Below are 25,618 nucleotides of genomic sequence, written 5' to 3'. Positions count from 1 at the left end.
GGTCCACACAGTCAAAGGCTTTAGAATAGTCAATAAAACAGAAATAGATGTTTTTCTGAAACTCCCTGGCTTTTTCCATTATCCATCAGATATTGGCAATTTGGTCCCTAGTTCCTCTGCCTTTTCTAAACCCAGCTTGTACATCTGGCAATTCTCGCTCCATGAATTGCTGAAGTCTACCTTGCAGGATCTTGATCATTACCTTAGTGGCATGTGAAATGAGTGCCACCATTCGATAGTTTGAACATTCTTTAGTGTTTCCCTTTTTTGGTATGGGGATATAAGTTGATTTTTTCCAATCTGATGGCCATTCTTGTGTTTTCCAAATTTGCTGGCATATAGCATGTATTACCTTGACAGCATCATCTTGCAAGATTTCGAACAGTTCAGCTGGGATGCCGTCGTCTCCTGCTGCCTTGTTATTAGCAATGCTTCTTAAGGCCCATTCAACCTCACTCTTCAGGATGTCTGGCTCTAGCTCACTGACCACACCATCATCCCCGATATTGTTATCCTTCCTATACAGGTCTTCTGTATATTCTTGCCACCTTTTCTTGATCTCTTCTTCTTCTGTTAGGTCCTTGCCATCTTTGTTTTTGATCATACCCATTTTTGCCTGGAATTTACCTCCGATGTTTCTAATTTTCTGGAAGAGGTCTCTTGTCCTTCCTATTCTATTGTCTTCTTCCACTTCCGTGCCTTGCTTGTTTAAAAATAATTCCTTATCTCTTCTGGCTAACCTCTGGAATTTTGCATTTAATTGGGCATATCTTCCCCTATCACTGTTGCCTTTTGCTTTCCTTCTTTCTTGGGCTACTTCTAGTGTCTCAGCAGACAGCCACTTTGCCTTCTTGGTTTTCTCTTTCTTTGGGATGTATTTTCTTGCCGCCTCTTGAACAATGTTGCGGACTTCTGTCCATAGTTCTTCCGGGACCCTATCTACTATGTCCAGTCCCTTAAATCGATTGTTCACCTCCATTGCATATTCCTTAGGAATATTAGTGAGCTCATATCTAGCTGATCTGTGGGTCTTCCCTAATCTCTTTAGTCTGATCCTAAATTGTGCAAGAAGAAGTTCGTGATCTGAACTACAGTCAGCTCCAGGTCTTGTTTTTACAGACTGTATAGATGTCCGCCACCTTTGGCTGCAAAGGATGTAGTCAATCTGATTTCGGTGTTGTCCATCTGGGGAAGTCCATGTATAAAGCCGTCTGTTAGGTTGCTGGAAGAGAGTGTTTGTTATGCACATTGAGTTGTCTTGGCAAAATTCTATCAGCCTATGTCCTGCTTCGTTTTGTTCTCCCAGCCCATGCTTACCTGTAATTCCAGGTGTCATTTGACTGCCCACCTTAGCATTCCAGTCTCCCGTGATGAAAATAACATCTCTTTTAGGCGTGTCATCCAGTAGGTGCTGCAGATCCTCATAGAACTGCTCTACTTCAGCTTCTTCAGCATCTGTGGTTGGGGCGTATATTTGGATCACTGTGATGTTAGATGGCTTGCCCTGAATTCGAATTGAGATCATTCTATCGTTTTTTGGATTGTATCCAAGCACTGCTTTAGCCACTTTACTATTAATTATGAAGGCTACTCCATTTCTTCTATGGTCCTCTTGTCCACAGTAGTAGATCTGGTGGTCATTTGATGTGAAGTGGCCCATTCCAGTTCATTTCAGTTCACTGACGCCCAGAATGTCTATCTTTAATCTTGACATCTCACTAATAACCACATCCAATTTGCCCTGGCTCATAGATCTTACATTCCAGGTTCCAATGGTGTGTTGATCCTTAGAACATGGGATTCGCCGTTCACCACCAGCACCGTCGGCTGCTAGCCATCCTTTCGGCTTTGAGCTAGCTGCGTCATCACGTCTGGGGCTAGTTGAACTCATCCTCTGTTCCTCCCCAGTAGCATTTTGACCATCTTCCGACCTGGAGGTCTCATCTTCCGATGGCACACCGACATATCTCTGGTTGTACTGATCCATTTAGTTTTGACGGCAAGAATACTGGGGTGGGTTGCCATTACCTTCCGCAGGGATCACATTTAGTCTGACCTCTCTGTCATGACCTTCCCGTATTGGGTGGCCCTTCACGGTTTAGCTCATGGCATCATTGAGGTGCTCAAGCTCCAGCACCACGACAAGGTAACGATCCTTTGCTGAAGTTTATATCCCTTATTCTACATAAATAGCAGAAACAGGACTAGGACCAGGGAAATCCAGATTCAATTCCCCCCTTGATCATGGAGTTCTTTGATTTTGGTGAATTGCTCTCAGCCCAGACCACTTCATAGGTTAATCACCATCACCATAATCTTTGAATATAGTCTATGTACAGAGGAGTACAGATTCATAATTTTTATAAAAGTCTATTTTAATTAATTCAATACCAACTATCCCCACACTTTCTAGGGAAGAATCACCACTGAGCACAGTGTGGCTTATTGCTGAGTAAGTTTACAGAGAAATGTGTATAAGCAAGCCATTGTTGTTTGTATTAAATCTTGTTGGTTAAGACATCATTTGGTTGTGCATGGTGCTATGCATATGAAATGTAAGAATGCAATCCTGTATATTTGTCTGTAGTTTTGTGGGTACCTTGAAACAAACAACAACAAAATAGCAAAGATCATATGGCATCCTTGCACGGTTACATGTTTTCTGTGCTTAAGTAGATTTTATTGTGCTTTCTTTCATGGAAGGAAATGTCATCCTATTTACATACAAGTAAAATATGGAAGGTCCAGGAAATAAGAACAGTATAACAGCCCTCTATATTCCTCTGCATCTAGGGCTTTTCTCTATTATCAGCCTGTTGGCAGATAGTCTACAATCGGGACCAGGATTGCCATCGCTAAGCGATGCAGTCGTAAAGTGCAATGTTACGTGACCATATCACTTAGCAACAGCAATCCAGGCAATCCCAGTTGCCTTCAGAACCCCAAGATGCATGGGTCATTAAGTGGGAAGTGGTGGGAGTCCCAGGTATGGAGTGTTGGTGCTGCAGGGGGTGAGAAGGCCCTGGGAGGCTTGACACAGGCTGCACGTGAGTTGAAGAGGGGTGCTGCAGTGCAGCGCAAGCACAGGAAGGCCAAGGGAAGGAGGGGGTGGGTGCATATGAGCGCAGGGAGGCCAAGTGAAGGAGGGCACGGGTGGGCCAAAGCACATGGAGGCCAAGGGAAGGAGGGTGCGGGTGCGTGTGAACGCAGGAGGCTGAGGGAAGGTTGCAAATGGCGATCATGTGACCACCAAACACTGCAACTGTTGTTAAGTGTGAGCTGGTTGCCAAGTGCCCGAATCACAATTACATAGGGGCACTGCGATGGCCTGTCAAGGACTAGTCATAAGTACCTCTACTTCAGTGCTGTCACAACTTTGAACAGTTGCTGAATGAATTGTCAGTAAGTGAGGACTGCCTGCATACAGTACAGTGCTAAACAGATGTTTTCCTACTGGATCCTTAAGGATTAGCTTGATATTCAGCTGGCTTGAGTGAAAGGGCAGTAGCTTCCAATACCTGATCAAGAGGACCTCTTTCCCTATCCTCCTATATAGACTTTTTTTTTGGGGGGGGGCATTAGTCCAAACAGGAGGTAAGATAGCCTATCCCCAGTACTTGCCTTCCACTGTTCCTTAAATATTCCTTCTTGTTTTAATGGGACCTGATTTGTTAAGATTACAACTCTGATAACAACCATGCAGTGTAACAATAACTAACCTTTTTCTCATCATGATGGTGTTCCTAAAAGTCAGTGTTAGAAGCACAACTTTCTCAAATATGTATGATATAACTGTGATATCATGTTCATATTTTAAATTACAAGGGTAAAATGGGTATGGGAAGAAAAGGCATTGATAGTACAGTTTGGGCAAGCAACAGAAATAATTCTTTGTTTTGTAGAACAAAAGGGATAAAGCCAGTCTGCTGGCTTGAGGTTGTTGTGGTCTAGTGTGATGGAATTTAAGAAGTCACCCACCTGACGTGATAAATCTGCACACAACCAGGCACCAATGGTTATGGTGAGAGACACACTAGCATCTACATTTCCTCTAAACCCTTGTTCAGGAGTAACATTTCCTATTATTGTCCTTCACTCCCAGTGTCTGTGTGAATGTGAAACATACAGAGAGTGAAAAGGGTAGCAAAGTCACAGGCAGTGAGGCAGAGTTAAACATCAGAATGACAGAAAGAGTGGGATTCTAGTTGCTTTTCACTCTGCCCCCAACTGCTATAGCTTCAGGAACCACCCATCGGTAGACATAATTTTTGAATGACTTTTCCCATAAGGCATCAGTTTATCATAGAGTCTCCATTCCAGCTGTTAAACATCGTGCTAGATGTATGTTCCAGTCCAGATAAGCACAAATGTAGAACCTTCACAAATTTAAACATGGAAGAAGAAAAAGCCTTAATAGTGACAGAATGGTGAGATTTGGCTATGGAATAATCTTATTTTCTACTATTTACTACATTGGAGTCATACAGCGTAGAGGATAACAGGGACAGCACTGTGCTTTCAAAAGTGTTTAAGCAGAAAATGTAAAATAAAAGTGAATGTTCATAAATATAGTGAGGAGATAGAGATGTGAATTTTCATGTCTTTTGATAGAATAAATCCAGTATTAAGTTACAAGACGAATTCTTCTATTCAGAAATCCCATGAATGTGCTGTATTTGTAAAAATAAAAATAAAAATATAAATATATATTTATAAATAGTAGATTTATAAAAACAAACATTTTATTTTCACATAAAGAAGACCGTATATCTCTATTGATAGGAAGATAGAACACTCTCTTCTGAAGGTCAAACTTGAGGGAAGAAAGGAAGATTTGTGTAAGAATAAGGAACAGATGCACATTTCTTTCTTCAAGACAAAGATTTTGAAGAAAGACCATCCCAAATTTTCAGCTTTGCTTAGAAGATTTCAGATTCTGTTGAACTTTGGGGATTCTGCTTTCTCCTACATACCTTTTTAAAATTTATACTTTTGGACAGCATCTATAGATGTGTCTAGTAAGTGAACGCAGTCAGAGAGAACTCTTTGGCTAATTGCTTTGTAAAATTAGGATGTTTTCATTTCAGTGATATTCAGGATCAGAGCTTGGAACCATCAGACAAAGATCCATATCATTAAAGAATTTATAATCCTTGAAAATGAAATGTGATTTGATGGGAGTTTGCTGCATAAAACTCCTTTTAGTACAATTACGTACATTGAGAGTTGATACATGATTCCATAATTAAAGTATGTTAATACTTGTAAATATTTAATAACAGTATATTAAGGAATTTCTAGCAGTCATGTTAATATTACTGGAATAGAAAGATCTGAGACAGTTTTTGGAAAAATAGTATTATGATACAAGATGTATTGTGTTAGATATACTGTAATTCCCTTGCTGTCTGGATGGATAATATTACTCACAATGGTCTAGACACAGTTCTGATTTTGATTTTCCTTTTAATTCTTCCTTTTTTTTTCTTTGCCAATTCATGTCACTTGGTTGCCATGATTATATTCCATAAAGTTAACTTTTTTTTTTTAATCCATTCAATCGTGTCCAGTTCTCAGAGACTGCCTGGACAAATCCCTGCAGTTTTCTTGGCAAGGTTTTTCATAAGTGGTTTGCCTTTGCCTCCTTCCTAGGGCTGAGAGAGAGTGGCTGGCCCAAGGTCAGTTTGTGCCCAAGGCAGGACTAGAACTCACCGCCTTTTGGTTTCTAGCCTGGTGCCTTCACCACTATGCCAAACTGGCTCTCTGAGTTACATTACATTACCTCTGAGCTTATATACAGATTTATATACTACATTATAGAATACACTGCGATTGTATTTCTGCAGAAATACACAAATAGCATTTAGTGCCCCATTATACCCAACACTTGAATTAAAGAAATAATAATAAGGGGAGAAGTAACACAGGCTAACTGGCTTCTTGTAGAATGCCAGCAATGTCAGTTAAATGGTCATTGCCTTACAATATGCACAACAATAGCCACTACTGTTCTTTAGCGTTATGTATAATTTGGTAATGCATATAAAAGTACTCTGGCAGGGTAACATCTCAGATTTTCTTTCGGAGGAAGAAGACAACAATCAGATTAAAAAAAACCTATTTTTCACACATGATTAATAGCAAAAATGCTGCCAATTTTTTTGAGTTTGATGTTCTTAGATTCTTTTTAATTGTTATTATGAATTACATGAGGATATGAGTTTAGAATTTGTTGCTTTGATATGCATCCAAGGACAGTGAAGAATAATTAAGTGTGCCCATTTCTGAATGCAGTCTTCCTGCTGAAGAGCAACAGTTTGCACCCATGAGAATTACCTTCTCCTGCTGGTAGGTCCCAGCAATAGTGTAGCCTTTCAGTATGCTGATGACATGCAGTAATGTTACTGTTTGCAAGATCTCAGTAAAGGAGGTCTTATAAAATGCTGACAGTTATTGATAACTGCACATTTCAGTAATGGATAAGGCTGCAATGTGCTCCCTTTTTTCCAGAAATCCCTAAGCCATATGAACTTAATTTCCCTCACCCAAATTTTTGCTCAGTTCCTAATGGCTCCGGATCAGCCTTCCACAATAATCGATCCTTTAAATAGACAAGTATGCAAGAAAGGAAAGAAGTCTTTGCTTATTCCGAATTCATATTGTCAATTTGTAAAACTTGTATGTGTTATTTATCCATGTGTGGGTCTAACGTACAAACACAGAAATATTTCCTTTGATCATGTTGACTGTGTATTATCATTGTGGTTTAACGCTGTGATATAAAGACCAAGAGGATAATAAGGGGAAGATTCTGCTCCATCCTGGCTCTATCACAATAGATGGAGTGAAATGTGTAATCCAAGCCATGACTTAGAGTGTTCAAGAATTAGTCAGTGATTTTCTTCAGTTTATTAGCCAGGATATGCTCGTATCTGAAATATAATCCCCTGAAATAAATAAAAAAATTAGGAGAGAATTCCCTGTGCTCTACTAACCTGTGATGTTGGATTGTAGTATTTACATGGTAGTCTAAACATTCATGACATGAATTGTATGAAACATAATTTCTAGGATAGCCTCTGAAATTTGCTCATGCCACCTCCCAGTGAAGTCTCCAGATACACTGTATTTTGCATGACACATTCTTATAGCTTAATATAAGAGCAGCTTTTCAGTCCTGCTCTTGTGATACTTACAATACTCCATGGAGAATATGTTGTAAGGTAGCCCTTCTGACTGTATAATCCTGAGAGAATTTGGCAGATGAAGTAAAAGTTTGTCACTATATACAGCTTCCAACCAGAGAAACAAGGAATTTTTCTCATGTTTTCTAAAAGTACAATAATACCATTCACAGAATTGTACATACTGCACGTGCATTCTTTAAAAAACAAAAACTGGGTCATATAAACATAAAACCATAATGAAATACAAAGGGCTGAATCCAGATTTCGGTGGCGCTGCGGGTTAAACCGCTGAGCTGTCGATCGGAAGGTCGGCGGTTCGAAACCGCGCGGCGGGGTGAGCTCCCGTTGCTCGTCCCAGCTTCTGCACACCAAGCAGTTCGAAAACATGCAAATGTGAGTAGATTAATTGGTACCGCTTCGGCGGGAAGGTAACGGCGTTCCGAGTCGTCATGCTGGCCACATGACCCGGAAGTGTCTATGACAACGCCGGCTCCAAGGCTTTGAAACGGAGATGAGCACCGTCCCCTAGAGTCGGACACGACTGGACTTTACGTCAAGGGAAACCTTTACCTTTACCTTAGAGTTCTGTGGGTAATAGAGGAAGAAGTGTGACCATCTTTTTTGCAGGTTCCAGCTTCCTTATGCTGTTTAATAGCAAATTGAGGGAATGCTTTGGAACAATGTGAGAGATGATCTTGGGATTTACAACATTAACAAAAATCATCACTGTTCCATTCTTCCAGTGCAAGGCCTTTTTTGTTTTTTTGGTTCTGGGTTTGTGAAGGGGAACAACCTTCCATTCATAGATATGTCAGAATTCAACCCGTAAAGTACAATTGTTCACATAAAGAGCAATGTTATAGTCCCATCAAAGTTATATAACCTGCATTATGCAGTCTCAATATATCAGAGAGCTTACTGCAAAAAAAAAAAAAAGTCAAGTATAAAAAAAAACGGAGTTAAAATGGTTTATAGTTGGGAATGTGCAATCTTCCATATTAGCCTATGTAGTGTTTATTTAGGACTAGAAGATCAGTCTTCAGATTTGTCATATTAGTTCCTAGCAATCAGATCCTTGTCACCTGTTTCTTTTTGTTTTCCACCCACATCATCAGGTCACTCGATAAAGCACTGAGACAAAACTGAATATGTCTGTGTCACAGTATTCCGTTTTGTAGCCGATTTAAATGCAGAACATTTTGCACTATGCCATACAAACAAATAGAGTAGAATTTAACTGCTATAGAAGTTGCCAATGATATGCTGTGTCTGGAAAGCCTTTAATCATCATTTGAATCAAGGATGACACCCAGTGGCCAGACAGGTTCATTCCAATGTATCAACTGGGAACATGATTTCATTTCTTTTCCTTTTCGTGATCTCTTAAAGGAATAATTAAATTCATACCCTTGTGATCTTTCTATTGTCATTTAAATTATTTAATCAGTTGTTTTCACCCTGTGCCCAATATGTGGGTAACATTTCCCCTTGCCCATATAGATTTTTAGAAAATTCCTCTTTCATATTGATATTTAAGGAAAGTAATTCATCTGAAATGTATTAAATTACAACATTTGCTATCAAGGTATCAATATGAATCCCTATTCTTCTCACAAATAAAAGGTGCTAAAGCTTACTAAGTCTTATCAGGATAAATTGGGATGCAATCTTTGTCTCTAATATCATTTGTCCTGCTTTTTAAAATAGTCACATTAGCTTTACATCATTCCAAAGGTACAGGCCATACATGTTCTCAATATTCATATATTTAAATCCTTGATTTTGTTTTACAACTCTTAGGATCACTTGTGAGAAAATGGGGGATGCCACTAATAATTTTTACTCTAACCTTAAAACAGACTCTTGGGTTGCATTTGGAGAAATCAGGCCCTTTCAGTCAGTTAGGAAACTCATTTTGGAAATTAAGGCCAGTTCAAACCTTCTGAGATTGTTTTGTGAGCACTGTGGGATGGTAGAAAACCATATATGCCAATATTAATTTTCCAGGACAGTTATTCAAAAATAATAATAAAATGCCTCTGATATGGAATGAATAACTGCAGAATGTTGAACCATATTCATCAATAGGTAACTTTCTTCAGTAGAATAATAGGATACCAAGGTCACCACAGAAATTCAACACCTATGGAATTATATGTATTTATTGGATTTGTATCCTACTTTTATTCAGAAGCTCAAGGCAGTGTAAATGGCATTCTCTCCCCATAAGAACAGGATCCCTGTGAGGAACATTGGGTTGAGAGAGAGTGACTGGCTCAAAGTCACCCAGGAAGCTTCCATGGCTGAGGATGGATATGAACCTGGCATTGAACCAATCATAATCCAACACTGTAACCATTATACTGCACTGGCTCTCTGATTTAGAAATTTATTTATTTATTATTCAAATTTAATTACCACCCATCTCCCCCAAAAGAGGGACTCTGGGCGGTTATGAAATGCTGATGGGGATACACTCTTAAGTTCCAGGTGCTAGATAGAAAACTAAAATATTTATTTTGATATAGGAAGAACCAGTGAATCACATCTGGTGAGATTAATTCTGAACCTGGAGGGCTTAGGGAAACATAATTACAGAAAGAGTTTAGAAATGGGACAATGTTTGGGGCAAATATGATAAGGGAAGAATGAATTTCAGCTGAATTCAAATGAAACAAGGTTGATAGTAATTAAGGCTATAGGTGCAAATGCTCAAAGTTTAAAGAAGACCAGGTTCTCCAAATTTAGTTTGATAGGAATGTTAACCGCAATGATTCAAATATATTTTTATCCTTAAAAAAACAAAAACAGAAGAAGCATCAGGGCCCATAATGGCTACAATCCATACACAAAAAAATGTGTTTTCCTCATAGGAAGGAAACAACTCTTTCAGTATAAAGAAAAGATATATGATGCACATGGCAAGACATTAATTCTGCTTCTAAAAAGGGGTATTTGTTTAGTGGTCATTTGGAAGGATCCATAACTAATGCTTTTTCTCTTTTTTCTTTTCTGTTCACCTAATATAGTAATAAGAGTTTGAAATCCATTAAAAATAAGAATTCTGCCAGAGCTAAATACTCTTTATTAAAGATACTGAGGTAATTATGTATCATGTGTGTGTGTGTGTGTATATATATTATATTTGTATATTGCTTATCCTCGAAAGCTCTGAATAGCTAACAATGGGAAACATTTTTAAAAACCTCAATAAAATATATTTTTTTAAAATAATAATGAAACTCTCAATAGCAAAAAGGATTTTTTTTAAAAAAAATCCTGAGCTAGATGGAAAAGTCAGGTCTTAACTGCTCTTCTGAAACTCAGGAGGAAAGAGGTGCACCAGATCTCCTTAAGGAAGTTCTGAAATAGGGGCATAGTGATTGAAAATGCCCATTTCCTAGGTCCTGTCAGATGGCATTCTTGGATAGAAGGGGCCTTAAGGGAGTTACCCTGTTCGATCTGATCAGACAGGCAGATGAATATGGGAGAAGGCAGTTTTACAGATAACCAGTGTTGGAGCAATGTAAGGGAAAGAATTGTTATATATTGAGAAGTTTACAAGAAAGTCTTTAGGATAAATCAACCAAACAGGAGTAAACTGTTTAACAACAACCATCGGTGACAAGTAGTAATGGGAAAGATTTCAGTGTCATGGCTCTCAATTGCTCCAATCTCTATTCAGCCAGTTGCTTGTTTCCATGCTCTGATTTGATTTGATTTGATTTGATTTGATTTATATAGCTGCCCATCTCAACAGCAACTCTGGGTGAAAGACAATAATAAAATTAAAAACAGATACCTATAAAAAAATTAAAATACACAGCAGTTGAGCAAACCAACAATCATCCACATAACCTCACACACTCGGGACCCCAGGCCCAGAGCCAGGTCTTTAGGGCCTTTTGAAAAGCCTGCAGGTTGGGGCCAACCTCATCTCCAGAGGGTTGCTAAATGGGGCAGTTGCTGTTGTGTTCTGAATATGAATCAACTAGGAGGAGGTATTTTAATGTTTTATTTGCAAGATTTATAACTATTTACACCAGTTAAAACATTATTCAAGTGGCAAGAGTATTTTTCATCCATCATTTCCACCCTGGCAAGAAGGTAGAACAGATCTTGACTGTAGAGTTCTGGAGCCTCGATGGGTAGAGTTCTGTTGTAGCACGCAGAAACTGGACAAGGCTAGGTTCAGCTGCAGAACGCGGCAAGGCGATGAGGCGAGACTCTGGTATAGATCGCGACAAGGCGGCAAGGCAAGGCTCGGCTGCAGAATATGGCAAGGTGGCAGGACAGTATTCGGCTGAGGAACACAGTGAAGTGGCAGGACAAGACTTGGCTGAAGAATACAGCAAGGCGACAGGACAAGACATGACTGAAGAACGCAGTGAAGCGGCAGAACAAGACTCAGCTGGAGAATGCAGCAAGGCAAGAGGACAAGACTCAACTGAAGAATGCAGTGAAGCGGCAGAGCAAGACTTGGCTGAGGAATGCAGCGAAGTGGCAGACGAGGCTCGGCTGAGGAATGCAGCAAGGCAGTGCAGAGTACATTGTCCGGTGTAGGAAGGGCTCAGCAACAGGCTCTAAGTCTTCGGTGGTATGGACTGGCTCAGTTTGTGGTCTTGTCGGTTGAAGGCGCTGATGCAGGAGCAGACTGGAGGTCGACGGATGCAGGTTTCAACAGAGATTCTAACGAACGGTTGTCTCTGGCAACGCGTTCCTTGCACTGGCACCCTTTTATTCTATTTCCTTCCTGCCATTTCTCATCAGAGACCAATCGGGCTTCTCTCTGCTTGGCACACTTTTCAGCTCTCCTTTCTCTTGCACTCATAGGCAGTGGCGAATCTGCCTCCTGGCTCTCGCCAATCCGCAGCTCTGGACTTTCCCGCCTTGCTGAATCATGCTTCACTTCAAATTTCCCACCGTTATTATTACCAACATTCAACTCCAACTACCCCTCCTCCAAGTCAAAGTCAGACTCCATTCTGACAGTCACTAAACGAGGATTACCTGTAGTCCAAAACTGCTCAAAATTCAAATTTAATCGAAAAAGTTTAAAAAGTGATATTTACAATATTGAACTATCAATGTTCCTCAGTCTAATGCATTTATTGTGGTCTGAACTGTAGTGTACTAGAGTCTTTTTCATTAGGAGTATGAACTTCAGTTGGTAGGTATAAATAGGGTGGGACAAAACAAAGGCCATGAGATAGGAAATTTAGGAGATAGAGCAGTCTGACATCAATATTGTTTTCACCATTCTAATGTAACACACCAGACACATTCTACAGTTCATTCTATAGACTATTGAAATAATTGTGGTGTAAGGTGGGACTTAGCAATTTTTCAGTCCCCTGATCACCATCATGAAATCTCAAAGCCTGGATGGCAAAGCACATCCATCCAACACACACACACATCCATAAACATACTTGTGTAAGTTCTTGGAAGATTTCGACAATATTATGATTCTTTGGTTTTGTCCTCTGGGGTTTGCCTCTGTTTAGGTGACTGACAGACTGGCATGAGTACAGTCCACAGAACTGGGTATATGGAATGTTATATGTATACTCATGGTTGGAGAAGGAAATGAGGGCAGAATAATGAAAATACAGGTCAAAGGGAAATGTAGTATAGGAGTTGTAGAGAAAGCATCAAACTTATGACAACAGTTTGCAACCCAATGGCAAGATCCTTAAAGAGGTTTCTTCAACCACATTGTTTAAAGAGAAAGGTAGCATAATGTTTTATACATCTCGACAACTAAATGTGTTCACTTTTAGGACTTCATTAATCTCTGAGTTCTCTAAGGTAGAGCTTTTTTTCATTCTCTTGGTAACCACCCTTTGATGATCAGGAGAGGTAGCTAATCGTTTACCAGATAAGGGAGAAACCTCCAGATGATCTGAGTTTGGAATATTTTTTAACACCCCCTTCTCTTTCCCAAGCTCAGAGAAAACCATAACAGAGATCTTGCTACACATCCCTGTCAGGAGTCAAACCCTGTCAGAGCACCTGGAACAAAATGCCAAATCATAAGGATTGCTTATGCATGGTGGTATAATGTGTGGTACCTAGAACATGTAGTTATGTGGAGCAGCTACTTATCATGATGTATCAAAGCTAAATTCAGTCCATCATAGGACAGGGCTAGCTCAAAACAGGCTGAAAGTCAACATAGGGAAGACATCTCCCTGAAGCTACGATGCCCTGTATTGGTTCGAATAATGAACAATTATATGGTAAATGTAAATTATACTGGAAAATGAAGTTGATCTCATGGTAGTCTTCAAGTGGCCTGGAATACATAGATGGATGACTTGAAATGTGAAGAGTATGATAATTCATATGTGAATGCTTGGATAGTTGGATTAATTTTTCTGAACCCTAATGTTCTAAAATCTAGGCATGGCTGGCTTATACAGTACTGTTCTACATCTCTTAAGAATATGATGGCTACCTATGACAGGGTATTCTACAGCAGGCTTTGCAAACTTGGTGTCCTCCAGATGAGCTAGACAACAGCTCTTACAGTTTTTCAACCATGTTTTTTGACCCATGGATGCTGGGAATATGGTGCTTTAGTCCATCTGCCTCTTACCCTACCCCTTTTTTAATCAGCTGAGCTAAAAGAAGTAAGTTTCCATAAGCCGAATTCTTTCAAAGAGTTGTTGTTGTTGTTGTTATTTATTAAATTTATATGCCGACCAACTCCCAGCGACTCTGGGAAGTTTACAATTGTTAAAACATTTAAAAAACAATAATACAGAAAACATAAAAACAGCACAAGACAAAGGGACAACAGTGGCAGAAGGGAACAGAAAGGAAGGATGAGGGAATCAATTTTCTCCAAAGGCCTGGGCAAAGAGCCAGGTCTTTAAGGCCCTTCAGAGTCCCAGTAGGGTAGGAGCTGTTGGAAATTCAGAGGGAACCTCATGAGGGCAGGTGCAGCTACAGAGGGCAGGTGCAGCTACAGAGAAGGTGCATTTTGGGGGTCCTGAATACAATTTTAAATGAAGGGGTTATGAATATACGTAAAGCCACCAAAAGAATAACAGAACTGTTTTGGTAGAGATTAAAAACAAAATAATACCCTAGAATTTAACATGAAATGTTTTATTACAGAAACGTTGCACTGGCTTATCAAGAAAGGGTATACACAAGACAACATTTGTTATAATATTGTGTGGGGTGGCCTTAAATAAGAGGCCTTTGCAAAGCAGTCCTGATTTGATTTGAGTTTGAAATTCAAGACCAACCTGATTTAATTCAAGCTACTTCGAGAAAGGAGTTTCAGTTAAAAAAAAGAAGAATTGTCCATAGGCTATAATGTAAAAACATCAAGAGGCCTGCAGCTGCTTCAATTTTTGGCAGAGTGGGATAGTAAGCTGTTTTAGAGAACATTAACCCTGCTAAGTTTCAGCTGGTTAATTCTCACTGCAGTACATTTAAATATATATATATATATATTCCCCCTGTACCTCTCTTAAGGCAGAAATGAGGAAAAGACAGCACAGATGTGCTAAACTAGGTGGTGGTACTCCAACTTAAAAATAAACCTTTCACAAACAGTTTTAAAAGTAAGTCCTAAGTTTGCTACTTCCTCTTCCGGCAGCCAGGCTTAGCGTGGCAATGAAGAATGATCATTCACTTGCCCTTGGGGACATGTAGCTTTGTTGCCTTGGATCACTTGATTTAATAGGCTACCAAGGGCACTGGCAAAGCTATTCGGCAAATGTGGCTCTTCCCAAGAAAGACCATTCCTCCCTCCTCTGAATAGGATGCCAGGCCAGGCAGAGCACATTGGAAAAGGTTGGCCGCCTCTAGGCAGACTTGGAGGAGCACCATTGACTTTCCCTTGAGGGATAGTGTAGCTCTGCTGCATCTGAATCACTTGTGGGGCTCCAGGAAGATTGGCAAGCTTGAGCATTTCTGGGAAGGAGCTATTCGTAAGCAACTTTGGTGGAATGTCAATCTGGGGAGGGCATATTAGTAAAGTTTAGCTCTTTTGAGCATGGATTTGTTGTGTTAGGGTGGTGGCTTACTAGCAATTGACTGAGTGAGTTAGCAGAAGCAGGCTGGTATGGTGGAATGCAATGCCACAGAGATAAGCTGACGGAGAAAGAGGGTAGCACAGAGAAAGTGGCATTTGTAGCTTTGCCACACAACTATTGTTAAAATCAGTAAGCCGAACATCTATTCACCCATTTTTCAGGAGGCTTCTACTTGTCATAATCATGCAGAGTTCAAAAGTAAGCTTTGACCCAAGACTGCATACTGGATTGGTCAGCCTTGTGTCCATATTTGATGTGCTGAGAGCTGAACTCCCAGTTGTATGGGCAGGATCCACCCATTCCATGAGGATAAGAGAGAGAACAGCCATGGAAAATTGTTTCAATATATGATTACTGTGGTGAGATTACTATATGGACAGAGATGGAAAGACTACCAACTATGGAGGAATGGTTGGTAAAGTTGACAGGTTTTGCTGAAATGAATAAATTGGCTTTTCTGATTAGCGAAAAGGGTACTGTCTACATTTATTGATGACTGGAAGCCTCTTATGGACTTTTCGTGTAAAAATGAAAAAAAATGAACTTGGGATTTATGGTTTTGATGATTAGACAGGATAGATTACAGAAAGAATAGTAATATAATGTACTGTTAGAGAAAGAGGTTAAAATATATTGTACTTAAAACTGCTATGAAGAATATCAGAAGGGACTTCTTTATATCTTTTTTTCTTTCCTATTTTTCTTCACCTTTTTTTTCTTGCACTTTCTTTGATTTCTTTTTCCTTTTTCTTTCTTACATTAGTTTGTGTTAATTTTTATCTTGTTTAAAAGCTTTAATAAAAATTATATATATTTAAAAAAAGGATAAGAGAGAGAACAAAAGGCTTGTGGCTGACCACAGTGAAGAAGTTAATGTGGGAAAGTGAAGCCCAAAGCAACTCTCATAAGAGTTCTGATAAGTGGGGAATTTAATGAGCTGATAAAACTCCAGTAGTTTTACAAGTTGCTGATTACCTTTTGAGGCCCAGGCGTCTTCATTATTTGTTGGGCTAGCTATCTAATTTTAGATCACTTGTCATCAATTAAGTACAAACTGTATAATGTAAAGAAGAAAAAACATACAGTAAATACCTGGGCTGCTTTGAACATTTGGAAATTGGATAATAGCTGGTCAGGGATAAAACAATAAGTACTTCTATAGAAAACTGGAAACCTCTCACGGACTTTTTGCTGAAAATTTATTTATTTATTTCTCACATTTCTGTACTGCCCATCTCGCAAGCAGTACAGAAATTGAAAAAGTGAATTGGTGATTTATGGATTGCTGATTAAAAAGTGTTGAATATGGAAAGGAGGGAACCATGTAATGTAATCTTAAAGAGGAAGGAGGGATAATAAATTTGTAACTGCTATAATGAAGATCCGAAATCACTTCTTTATATATCTTCCTCTTCTTTTTCTATCTGCACTTTTATCTTTTTTCTATTTCCTAATTTTTCTTTAAATATTTTCATGTTTATGTTTTACCTATGTTAAAATTTCTAATAATAATAAATATTATCATTTGTAATAAATATTATATATAATTATATAATTATATAATTATAATAAATATTATATATATATATATATATATATATATATATATACACATACAAACACACACACTGTATATAGACAGAAAATTAGACAATAGCATCAAGAATATAGGCTTTTGACAGCCTTCTGTTGGTACTTCTACCCTTGAATTTTTTCCCACGTGAATAAAACAACTACCAGTACTTCCACCAGCCTGTGTTCCCAGGGGCTTTCCAGTTTGCTCTTGACCACCTGGAGGAAGCTGTCACACCAGAGGAAAAGTTGGAGGAAGATCTTATTTGTAGACCCCATTCCTCAGTATGATGGATGGGAAGGCAGGTTGTGCACATATTCATGCATACATACATATCTGGCTTTGGTCCAACACTCAGTACATCATGTGATCCTTGGGGCTGAAGAAATGGTGATTTTAAGAAGATGCCAGCATCAGAACATTTGAAATATTTTTCTCAACCCCAGTTACTCTACTTTAAGTAGAGTATGATTTTTCTATTTAGAGGATCCAGTCTCACATTTCTCTTCCCCTCCCCCCTCTTTTTTTTTAATGTTCACCTATATATCTTTAAAATCTGCCAGATTTCCATGAATATTTGATGAGAAAACTGTAATGGAGATCCCTTATCAGAGCAGTTACAGATGTTCTCCTTGCCAAGTCCAAGTCCAGCACAACTGTCCTTTTCCATGTAGCCAGTGTAGTGTTGTGGTTAAGGTACAGAATTGGACGCCAGAGACCCAGGAAACTCACTATATGACAGTTGCTTTCTATCAGCCCAGCTCACCACATAGGGGTGGTGTTATAGGGATAAATTGAAGTGAGATCCCTTGAAGCCCCTTTGATCACACAAAGTAAAGGCAGGATATAAATCAAATAAATCTACAGCATCCTCTTGCATATAGAGGTAGCTGGGCCTTGAAACAGAATTTGTGTCTGGCCCATGTGTTTATTTCATGGGACTAAGCCACAGGAGAGTTTACCAACACAATTGTGAATTAAATACAATATTTTCCCCCACATACTCATGACAAAAACCACTAAAGTGCATCATTGCAACCTATTAATGAAAATTGAAGTAGGCTTTGATTCGGGATAGATGAGCTGACTTTTCTATGGATTAGGGAGCATATCCCTAAAACTGTTTTTCATAAATACAATAATTTCTCTTTCTTGCATACACATAGACATGCCAGAGCTGAAATGCTATTGAAATACTATTTCAAAATAATAAGAGAGTTTGTATGTAACATCCATGAAGTATACAAAACAAGATGAAAAGTTTTGTTACAGAGTGTACAGCAACATAACTTTCTCAGATTTCTTAGTGTTAGTAAACAGCAATTATTGCTTTAAAAAGGGGTACGTATAAAACCAGCAAAGAGACAACTGAATTCTAACCACATTTATGAACTCAGCTAACAAAAAGCAGAGCTTAGTTAAATGGTTCAGAGTGCAGCTATAGTAAGAATTGCGTAAAGAAAGCAAATTAGTCTGCCGATTGGCTGTCCATTTCTTATGTGTTGTGGTAAAATAGTGTTGAAATGCTCATCAATTTTTTTCACATTTTTACACCAGCTTCTTAAAGCACCCTTGACTACACTCCAGAATAAGCTAATTTTTACTGCCAAATAAAGAAGGGAAAGCATTTTAAGTGCCTCTAGCTCATTTGAAAACCAAAAGTTAAAACTTCCCCTGAGAAGAGGCAGTTTAGGAATAAACCCTTTGGCTAATTAGGTTTAATGGGACATTGTCTTGGGAGATGTGATTTATTAGGCCAGTCTAGGCACACAATAGGCCTGCAGGGTTCAGTTTGTGGATTCTCTAACTGAATGGCAAATATCCAAGCAGTTTTTAAAATATATCATTAAGGATCATTAAGAGAATGAAGGACAAACTACATGTTACACTCACATTTCTATAAAAGTTTGTAGAAGAAAAGCAGCCTCAAGAGGCTAAAATATTGAGTGAAGACATGGGGAGAAAAGAATACCATAAACCCTTTTGTTCCACTAAAAACATAAAGACATTAGTTTTGTGTTTCAAGCCATCAAGTCTTCATCATTATATTCCTTTGCATATAACATGTACTTCCTTTATGCAGCTGACCCTCTTCCTTTTTTCAGATACTCCACTGTAGTTTGGCTAACCAGATTTCTAAAAGTTTGTCACACTAATAAAGAGGTGAGGTATAGTGGGCCCTTATATTTCATACCACATCAAAGACTATTTAAAGATAAAAAGTTGGCACATGGGATGTATATAGCTTTGGGATTTTTCTGAGAGATCTGAATAGTTCTGTTATAGAAAATAGGTATAACATACTGTACAAAGTAGACTCAGAATATTGGTATACTCTTCTCATCTCAACTTCACGTGGAAAGGAAGTATGTCAGGACATTGATTCCTTGTTGAGGTCTTTTTCCTCATTGTCATCTTCTGTTCCTGCATTCAGGCCCACAACTAGGGTCTGTGTCACCCGGGGCAAACATGGATTCTGCACCCATTTTGCCCCCCCCCCAGCGCTTATTTTGGCACCCCCCCCCCCAGCGCAGCACCTGGGTCACATGCCCCGCTTGCCCCCCCCCCCAGTTGCGGCCCTGCCTGCATTCCTTGGGGAAAGTTGAGAAAGCGCACACAGAGATCCCTTTGAGTACTTTAGAGTTTTGATTGTCAGCTTACTTGTCAAAGTGGGCTCACTAAATAGTCGAAGAAGGCGTGTGGGCCCTTTCTTAATTACCTATCTGCTTTCCTCTAAGGTTAACAGAGGAAGTTTAATCATGCAATGAGTCATCAGACAAATTGTTTTCATGCTGGAGATTATGAACCACTAATAGAAGTGAATAAACCCATTATGTCCTCAACATGTAAATTTTCCATCAGCTTCTACTGCATCTATCCACTGAGCAACAGCTCCTCTTTTTATTAAATGCATAGGCAATAACTTTGATAGTGCATAACCATTCTGAGAGCTGCTTGTGAAGATGTTACAGAATATGTAAGAATGTATGGCAGGAAAAGTGCATAAAGGAAGCAGCAAATTATCAAGAGAATTGAATAAGTTAGTGTAATGCACATTAAAGCAGGAAGGCAATATTGTTTTAAAACATCTATTTTTAAAATGGTGTGGTCTTTTTTATGATAGTTTACAAAAGTATGGCTAGTTGTGATTACATATCAAAGAGAACATGAGGGTAAATTTACATATTCAGCCCACAATGGCTGTAATAGCCAAACTGTTAATAAGCAATTAATGGCTTACTGCTGCATCACTGTGCACAAATTATGAGATTTGCATACCGAATATTAGTATTAGAGCCTTTTCCAGTTGCACCTAACCATGCCACAAACATGCCCCATGCAACATTTTTCTGTTGTGTCCAATGACACTGCAGTTATCAAGCTTCAATTATCCTCCACTAAAGCTGTGTTAAAGTCATATTTCCTCCTCATTTCAACGCCATCCAAGGACAGTACTGTATTTAAAATCTGTTAGGCTTGTCACCTGTTACCTTGGAGGGAAATAAGGTGACTGGTAGTGACTGGCAATAGAGGCAGGAGCGTTTCATGTTGTTCGGGTTTCACATTGAGATCATTTTCTGCTGACTCAAAGATGGATAGAAAGCATTATAACTCAGCTGGGTGGAAAGGCTCTTAGATTTGTTCCTATTTGACTTGTAAATGGTGTTGTGAATAATTTCTTAAACTTGTAAGTTTCATGAACTTTGTGAAACCAGTAAGCCTGAGATCAAGTGATGTTTATAGCCCAAAGCATAATTTTCAAAGTAGTTTGTAATAAAGAAATAAATTGCACCATATATTATTCTTGGAGGTCACAGCTAATTATCTCTTCTAACCATAAACCACTTGGGTTGGTCCCAACAGGCAACTGTGCTTTTCATAATAAATAAAAAGTAGTCTGATGTTTTCAGAAAAGTGGCCAAGTTTTGTGCTGTAACAGTACTGTACAATGAGGAGTTGTTGGATCTGCACAAAATCCAGTTACGCCTAGTTTCTGTTATGAAAGGGGATTTTATGTTGGATGTTTTGTATTTCAATTGTGAGTGGCATATGTGTTTATTTATTTATTCATGACCTCACAATACATACATAAATGAATAATGGCTTGCACCATAAATAATTATATTTTGAGTTAGTGTGCTTTCCACATTTCCAGACTGAGAGGAAACTTTCAAATGATATTAGAAACCATTTTAATAGTGCTATGAGCACTTTGGATTCAAAGACAAAAAGGTGCTTTGGAGCATATGGGATTGGAACGTAGTACCTGCATCCATGTCTTTTCTTTGGATTATGCTGCCACAGCTTACAAACTTGCAGGCAGGTGCTATCTCTACAACCCATGCACATCTCTTTGCCTTCCAATCTGAAATGCTGTACAGCTCTAAATTTTTGATAAATGCATAGGTTGTTTGAAAGTGTATTTATGTAGAGCATTTGTAGCAAAAAGAGAAGTTTAGGGCAATTTACAAATATTACTAGTACGATACTCATAGAAAAAGAAACTGAGGGACAAAACAAGTATAGACATACATTCTAATTTTATCTTATTTCTTATAATAATCAGGTAGGGCAAATAAACTCTGCTTGTTTTCTCTTCTTCCTCACCTAATGGTAAAGCTGCCACTATGTAAACTGATGGAGGGCCAGAAACATTCTGTTTTGCATATGGAAGTAATATTGCAGTATTTCCCCCTGACGTACTTTTTTAGCAATGGAAAATAGTTTGAATACTGAATATGATCTGGAGACTTTTTTTGTTGCTTCCTGTTATATGTGCATGGATGTTTTTCTAAGAGTTACTCAGCTCTAGACTTAAAGATGATACTTGTAAGAAAGTAAACCAGTTGGTCTTGTTCTTTGAAATCTCTGTCTATTTTAGCTGATACCTGATAGAAAGGTGTATTGGTTTCTACATTCAACAGTGGAAGGTTATTTAGCATTATTCACCAGGTCTCTGCCAAAAGACATACTTATTCAACACATGAAGGAAGATAAACTGATGACATGTTAATATCTGCTTAAAGGCAGAAGCTATATCCCAGAAAGAGTATTAAGAGCACAAGCATTGTCTTTAACCCATCTGAACACTTCTCAGAGTTTAAACATATTCTCTCCCCCCCGCTCCCACCCCAGTGGCAAGACATTGTGTTACTATTTTTCACCATAATGGCTCTCCAACTATGTTTAAAATAATAAATGTGAATGTTATTACCCAAATATGTATACACTGGCTCCCAGCTGGAGGTTAAATTTCTCCAAGAAAATAGAAATATGGAACTGTTATTTACTCTTACTAGTAGGATACTCATGGAAAAAGAATACAGTATTTTTGGCTGTATTCTTCTTTTCTCCCTACTCAAACAGAACTGAATCTCACTGATTCAGCTGATAGAAATAATATATGGGTCCTCCACAATGATAGAGAATCATAAGTTGATTTAACAGCCTTAATTCAACTTCATTAGCCTTGGGGGAGGGGTTTTAGTAAGAGCTCTTCTTCAGATTTAATTTAGACTTCAGCTCTTTTTGTGGGTAGCTCATGCTTTTCCTCTGCCTGTTCTCTGTGAATGAAATTACTTCACTCATCACAGCTGCCAGAGGCTTCCAAGAATTCAACAAGCCCTGATTGGATTCTCAGCATAATGGCCATCTCTCTATCATATACTCTGAGCACAAAGAAACTTGTATCTTGTTATAATAGTGAACTTAATCTCCTTTTGTTTTGACCTGGAGGGATAATACAGAGGTACATGTTCAGAGATTGGTGAGTTCCCAACTGAACTGAATCTAAAAGACTAACAAGGAAAAAAAAATATCAATCTTTAAAGAGGACATGTGCATACTCCCTGTCTTCAGACCTCTGTCAGTGGTAAATCACCTTGGATTTGGCTGGCTAAATGGCTCATTTTTGTTCTCTTGCTTTTTGTTTCATAAATAAAATGAATGTGAGTTACCAAAACTTTTCAATTAACTGAGCACGAACAAGAAGTAATATGCAAATAAAGGCTGGAACGGAAAAAAAAAAACTACTCAAAATTGTGATGTTTTCATGTAACACAGCCAAGGTAGCTTAGTTATGCTTGTGATTACATTGTAACAAGAGTTTTAGGGTTTCTCTCTGTGTGTATCCCTCCCTCCCTCCTTAAATTTTGCTCCTTGCTTAAAGGTCACTTTTAGAGATGACAGGTGCAAAATGAAAGAGCCCACAAGAGAAAGTGCTAACTTCACCAACTATAGAAATACAAAGTTCAAGAGAATAATAATAAAAAAAAAGTCTATAGAAGGTCTCTATTTGCATTTCCATTATTTTGAACTTTTTGACAAAAGTTGACAAGTATAACCATGGAACTTTTCATAGGAGTATAGGATATGTACTAAGGTAACAATCTGCTAGCAATTATACTCATAAACCAAATAGGATTGATAATTAGACAACATTTGCACTTAGTTGAAAAGGCCAAGGAAAGAACAGTGTGGTTGAAAAGACTTGTGCCATAGCAATAAGAAACAAAATGAAACTTGACATTTAAATTTCTTATAAACACATGACTAATCATTAGCTAAGAGATGCCTAACAGTGTCTTAACATTTTTAATGCTAAATACCCCATTCATAGGGTATGTATAAGATTGATATTTTCACAAGTTCTTTTTTCTCCTTTTATTGTTAGAATAGGTCTGTGATGTGGATTAAAATTAGGAAACAGTTTGTGTTGAAAGGGAGAAGAGAAAAATATTTCGGAATTTATTATAACTATAACTGGAATAGAGAGATGGTGAGAAATGGCCAGCCAGTTAAAAACTTGGTGGTACCCTTTACTGAAGATTTGTCCTGACTTGGAAAATACAACACAAATCCCCATTTCTTTCACTTTTCTTTAAAAAGAGAGAAAAAAGTACTCAGTGTGGAAGGGATGTGTGTTCTTCCCTCTGTAGAACACAAATGAACCCCATGATTTTTCAGGTTATAAATTATAAATGAGCAGTGTGCTCATCTGTTATTCAGAAGCCTGGGCCAAAGGATGCAGGGGGAGGGGGGCTCTTCTCCTTTCTGTTCTTTAAACCAGATCTCCTTTGATGTCTATACCACATATCCCCCCAATCATTACATCCCACGCTCCAGCATCATTAATGCAACTACAAATGAAACAAGTCAAGTTTTGAATACCCAATGTTTTATTCTAATCATACAGATGTGAATGGAAAACTGAACTAAGTAAAAATAAAAATACTTATGGATGGGATTGCTCCCTAGTGTAACTATGCTTGAAAGCAAAGGGAGACAGATATCACCCTTATGGGCATGAGCTTCATTCTTCAAAATCTTCCATTTTCTCATCTCTTGATTTGCAAAGGAAGCATATTCTGAAGATAAAAACTAGGCCTCTGAAATATGCTTTACAATTTCTGTGTCTATGTCTTCTCTGCCTTGAAGTTGGATAAGGAACTGTGTAACTATCCTCAGGGGTTACCTATAATCATTGCATACTATTCATTTTTTTTATTATTTATATCCTACCTTTCTGGCAAAGGCATAGGATTTTTTTCCTTTTATATTAATCGCCCTTAACACCCACTCTTTGCAGATTACCAGGGCAGTTCCCTAAAAGTTGAAATTACAGTAAACCAGATTAAAACTAAAATATTTAAATTGCCTAGAATAAAAGAGCAATATAAAATTGTTCTGCATAAATAAAGCAAACATAAAGCCACATCAAAGTAATTGTACAGAGGATTGAGAATCTGAAGAAATATTGTTGGCCTGAAGCTCAAGTTAGATGCTAGGTGAGCCTTGCAGGAAGAGCACTGCATTGTCAGTGCAGGATGTTACCACCAAGTAGGCCTGTTGCCCTAGGCCATTTCCTGCACTTCAGGTAGTGGGGACATGCAAAGGAGGACTTCTATTAAGTATATTGCTGTAATACTGTGAAGAAGAGTATGAGTGATCCTAAACCATGGAGGGCTAAAAAGTCAAAACTAGATCAGTTTCAGCATGGAAAGAATAGGGAGCTAATGTAGCTGGAGAAACACAGTCATTGTGTGCTCATAATACCCAGTTCCATATCGATGACACCACATTTTAAATGTGTCCTTCAGGAGGACCTCACTTGACATATTAAAAGCATGGGGAACAAGACAGACTTCTGTGGAGCCACATAGCATAAATACCAGGAAGCTGGGTGATTTTGGGCCAGTCTCTCTCTCTCAGCCCAACTCACCTCACAGGGTGGTTGTGGGGAAAATAGGGGAAGGAAGGAGTATTAGATATGTTCCCCGCCTTGAGTTATTTATATAAAAAATAATAATAAAGGCAGGATAAAAAAAAAAAATCTAAATCTAAGCCTCTGCCCCATCTTCTGGAACTGGCTGGCCAAGCAGGAACAGGACCAACTTTTCATTATCTCTAATCTAGGTATCTAATCTACAAAGATTCACATTTTATGATAAATCTTAGACCTCTCATTGGCTTATCATAGAATATGAAATTCTTTGTGATTTCAATACAAGGTTGTACTCCCCAGACATTCTCTACTGGTATAAACAATAAGGCAGTTTCAGTAGCAAAACAACGAACAACTAAGTTTAAAGAGACCCAACAAGTCAATCTGATCCACATGTACCTGGAATTATTAGCAACTGCTTATTTGAGCACAATGCCTGGTAAGATAATGTTAGCAAGTGACCAATATTAAGATCTGGATCCAAGGAAACATTCTGATGCTAGGAGCTTGATGTTTTGATCCATAGAAAAGATCTGGTGTACTGCCTATATACCTTGTTCATAGGTTATCTATCAGTCTT

General features: G+C 38.4%; 1 protein-coding gene across 2 annotated transcripts in view; it reads left to right on the top strand.

The window, feature by feature from the left end:
• KYNU (kynureninase) overlaps nt 1–25,618 on the top strand; it is a 109,051-nt gene that overhangs the window by 73,515 nt on the left and 9,918 nt on the right. Inside the window, exon 11 of one of the 2 annotated variants that reach the window (XR_010068931.1) lies at nt 3,903–4,021. The exons of the other annotated variant lie outside the window; for it this stretch is intronic. The gene's annotated coding sequence lies outside the window, so the exon portion shown is untranslated. The remainder of the gene's footprint in view (nt 1–3,902; nt 4,022–25,618) is intronic. 2 annotated transcript variants of the gene reach the window in all.

The sequence above is a fragment of the Candoia aspera genome, chromosome 1 (genome assembly GCF_035149785.1).
Source record: "Candoia aspera isolate rCanAsp1 chromosome 1, rCanAsp1.hap2, whole genome shotgun sequence".
Classification (NCBI taxonomy): domain Eukaryota; kingdom Metazoa; phylum Chordata; class Lepidosauria; order Squamata; family Boidae; genus Candoia; species Candoia aspera.
Note: the sequence above shows the minus strand (reverse complement) of the source record. Positions and strands in the feature narration are given on the sequence as shown.